Source organism: Tachysurus fulvidraco, chromosome 2 (assembly GCF_022655615.1).
Source record: "Tachysurus fulvidraco isolate hzauxx_2018 chromosome 2, HZAU_PFXX_2.0, whole genome shotgun sequence".
Taxonomy (NCBI): domain Eukaryota; kingdom Metazoa; phylum Chordata; class Actinopteri; order Siluriformes; family Bagridae; genus Tachysurus; species Tachysurus fulvidraco.
Window position 1 is genome coordinate 14,019,560 of NC_062519.1, and position 3,718 is coordinate 14,023,277.

At 39.1% G+C, this 3,718-nt stretch overlaps 1 long non-coding RNA gene across 1 annotated transcript; it reads left to right on the top strand.

Annotated features, from left to right (window-relative positions):
* Window positions 1–622: 622 nt before the first annotated feature.
* LOC125140743 lies at window positions 623–2,089 on the top strand. Its single transcript, XR_007139968.1, has 2 exons — window positions 623–1,410; window positions 1,509–2,089. It is a non-coding gene; the product is annotated as an uncharacterized LOC125140743 (long non-coding RNA).
* The last annotated feature ends 1,629 nt before the right edge of the window (window positions 2,090–3,718 follow it).

The window sequence follows — 3,718 nt, forward strand, 5'->3', positions numbered from 1 at the left end:
TCTGGTTGCCAAGCGCACGCCATATGGGCGGCCGGTGAGGGTGTAGCTGAGGTTTCTTCCCAGAATTGATATGGTAATGAGAGTGGCTCTCTTTCACTAAGCACTGGAGCTTCATTCTAAAGCACACACACACCAAACAGGCTGTGGTACAGGCCACCTCCACTCCACACAGCTTTTCCAACAGGCCTAAACCACCTGTTTGATTTTCCCATGAAGGGAGGGAGCGAAAGAGAGAGAGAAAGAGGAAGGGAGGGTTGAGGAATGTGTCCTGCTTTTGTCACAAAGTGTCTGCTTCCCTCCATTCTCTTCCTTTACATTCCTGCTAACGCCCCTCCACACACATAAACACACACAAAAGCACAAAGAAACAAGTGGCACCGAGCTCACAGATGGACGAGAGCACAGATGTAGAGACACTAGAAACACGTGAGAGCACACATATAGCACTCACGCCTTCTTTTGTTACTGTAAACAGCTAAGACTGTAAAAAATGCGAAACGAGCATAAAAATTAGGACACCCTCTTTTTCCAGTTATAGGTAATCACATTCTAACCAGTATGTGTCAAGGGTGAAGTGTGTCATATTTATATGATGACATACTTTTGAAGACTGGACTTTTACTCTATTATATGTATATATACTATATACAGATCTACTAACTGTCATCGCATTGATGAAATATACTGAATGTTTATTTGTGCTTTTAATAGAAATTATTTATAAATGTGACAGTTCTTTCTGTTTTTTTTAATAAACAAACTAAGTAGAATAAATAGGATGAGCAATGACTTTCATTTAAAATTAAATTCTTCATAATCAACAGATTTGTGAGCTTCATGTTGAGTTCATCACTGACTGAACTTCACATCACTGATGATAATTCAGAAACAGAGATAACAGCACTCTTCACCAGGATTTCCTCATTCTCACCACAACATTGTTAACCACAGCAAAAATGCTTTGTCATGGCTAAATTACTAACTGCCCTGAAATGGGTTTTTTTATTCCCTCACCAATTATCCGGTCCCTCCTATTTCCCAAGGAGATGTGAACTGCAAATTTCTAGCGTGACTACAGCTTTATAGCGATTCACATGTTGGTGGCATGTTACTCCTTAATGAAATTTCATATTACATACATGCAGCCCGGGCACAGTGTTTTAATGCCCCAGCTCTATTCGTCATCATGATGCGTTATGCCAGTAAATTGTCTGTGTGTGTCTGACAAAGACAGCTATAATCACTACATGAATGATTACAAAGTGAACTACATTGCAATAGCTTGAACAAGTACTCACCCCTGTGGAGATCATGTGACACTTTAATTGCACTCCTTTCACCTAATTATGTCCCCTCTGATGGCAGATAGAGCTGCACCTGAATCAATTTACAAGTTTCAAGGCAACAAGGGTGAAGTAAATCTTTTTTATATTTATTAAGGGCAATTTCATATAGATCGATGAAGGATCACTGTAGTATACTATAAATTATGTTTATTTATGTTCCAGATGGTAAAACAACCCAGTGAGGAAAAGTTTAAGGGGGTGAATACTTTTTCATGGTAGCTGTTTATGGCTCAAACGCTGAGAATGCATTTCTCTGCTGATCCGCCTGTGCGTGTCTGTGGGAGAAAGGGCAGAGATATGTTGCTGTACAGATGCTTCAGGAAGCAGAAAGCAAGAGGAGTGTGTGTATTTATGCCGCGGATGCATTCCTTTGCTGGGAGAGTGCACAAAGTTCACAGACAGGATGCATCCTATCTATCCATCCTGCTCTCTCTTTACACTCTATGTACATATGTACAAAATTAGACCCTCACATCTGTCCTCAAATGTTATAGAAGACAACGTTTAACCGCTGGTCCTGATGGGTGTCGTCTTTACTAACAAGGCCATGATTCCATCCACAGAGCATTGGAAAATGAATTGTTGTGATGTGGATGAAAACAAAATAAGCCAGCGGTGGTCCATGGAGCAGGAGGCTGATAAACTGTCCATAGCCACAGATGGGCTAGTCAGTATTTGTATACCTTTAAAGTGACTGCCAATAAAAAATGTAACTATGTAATAAAAAAATTTGGTATACCTAATAATCTGCTAACTGGGTGTATATAAAAATTTCTATAAATGTTAACCATTACATCCCAGTAAAACTATATATTCATATAAACCCATTCTCACGCCAGCATTTTCTCAAACCACTTCAATTCACATGACTCTGAGATTGACGGCTTAAGGCAACACTGCTGGTGGTTTCACATGGGTGGAATAGATTACAAGCCTCACCTGTAATAGTGGAAAAGCTTTAGGCTAAACACCTGTGCACTCTATGCATGTGTGTGTAAGCAAGGAAACAGCACAAGGCACAACCACACCTGACACAGGTGGGGCCCTGCTGCCTTTCCACAAGCCTGTTTCATATCTAATGTAGTTTCAGTAAAGGAAGGAAGGCAGTGAGTCAACACTGAGCTATTCTGAATCCTCCAGTGCCAAAATTTGATCTTGTTGATCCTGAAAGTTGTGCAATCATGTACAACAAACATGACATTGATGTTTCACAATTAATACAAAGAGGATAAAACAAGCCATGCTATACTATCATAATTACTTATGATAGTAAAGCATTATTATATTTATTAGTATCTATAATATCTACTTAGGTATTAATATAATATTCGCCTATTAGGTTAACATAATGTAAGAGTATAAAATATTATTATGATTAGAATGATTAAATTTCAACACTATAAATTCATTCAAAATGGTTACCAAAGGTTTGTGTTTATGGAAGGTTATGTTGGTTACACCGGTGTAGTCCTAGGATGAAAATGACTACTGACTAATAAAAAGTCCCAAATGAGTCCTGAGTAATTCAAGCATAGTTAAAGACCCTTGAGACTACCTAATTGTCCAAAGTGAGAACGCCTTATAATCCAGATTATATATGTGCAATAATTGGGACAAAAGCATTGAGGAGGCCTGTGTCGTATCCACTTGTCAATGGCATCTATAGGCTTCTCTCTCTCTCTGGCAACCAGCACAATACATGCTAGAGAACACAAGGCTTCCCATCCTGGGAGACCGACACTGGGATAAGAACAGATTTGAGGAATTAATCTTAGCGCGGGACTGATGAGGACGCAGGCATTGTCCTCCTCCAGCACTCCTCACACTGAATAGAGCTCTGTGAAGGGAAAACAGCTGCTACCACTATGCTCCTCTCTAGCTTCAGGGCTGTGCAAAGGACAGGCCATGGGTCAGCTATATGTTTTTGCCCTCAGTAAGCGAGAACTGTGTTAACAAGCAGAGAGCTGGAGTTCATGCTGGTTCATGAGAACTAGCACAAATTCCAATACACTGTCACCACAAATGCTACACACAAAAGAAAAAACACTTGTAAACACTGGCAGGTATTCTCATCCTGAAAACCAGAACGTTTTAAACTATGGCAGCAACTAGTTATGAAGACAACAAGGTCTGGACCTTCAAAAAGTTCACAAAATTATTTGCTGTATTTTAGCATACTAAAAATCCAATACTACCCAATAATCCTTGAATACTTCTTTATGTATAGCTTTTACAAGATGCTACACTATCAGATGCTAGCAATGCTAGATTTGACTATTATAATTATTTTGTTAAATACCCTAAAGCTACAAATACATCATAAGGACATCCCCACACTCTTTATTTTAATTACAAGAATATAAATATACATA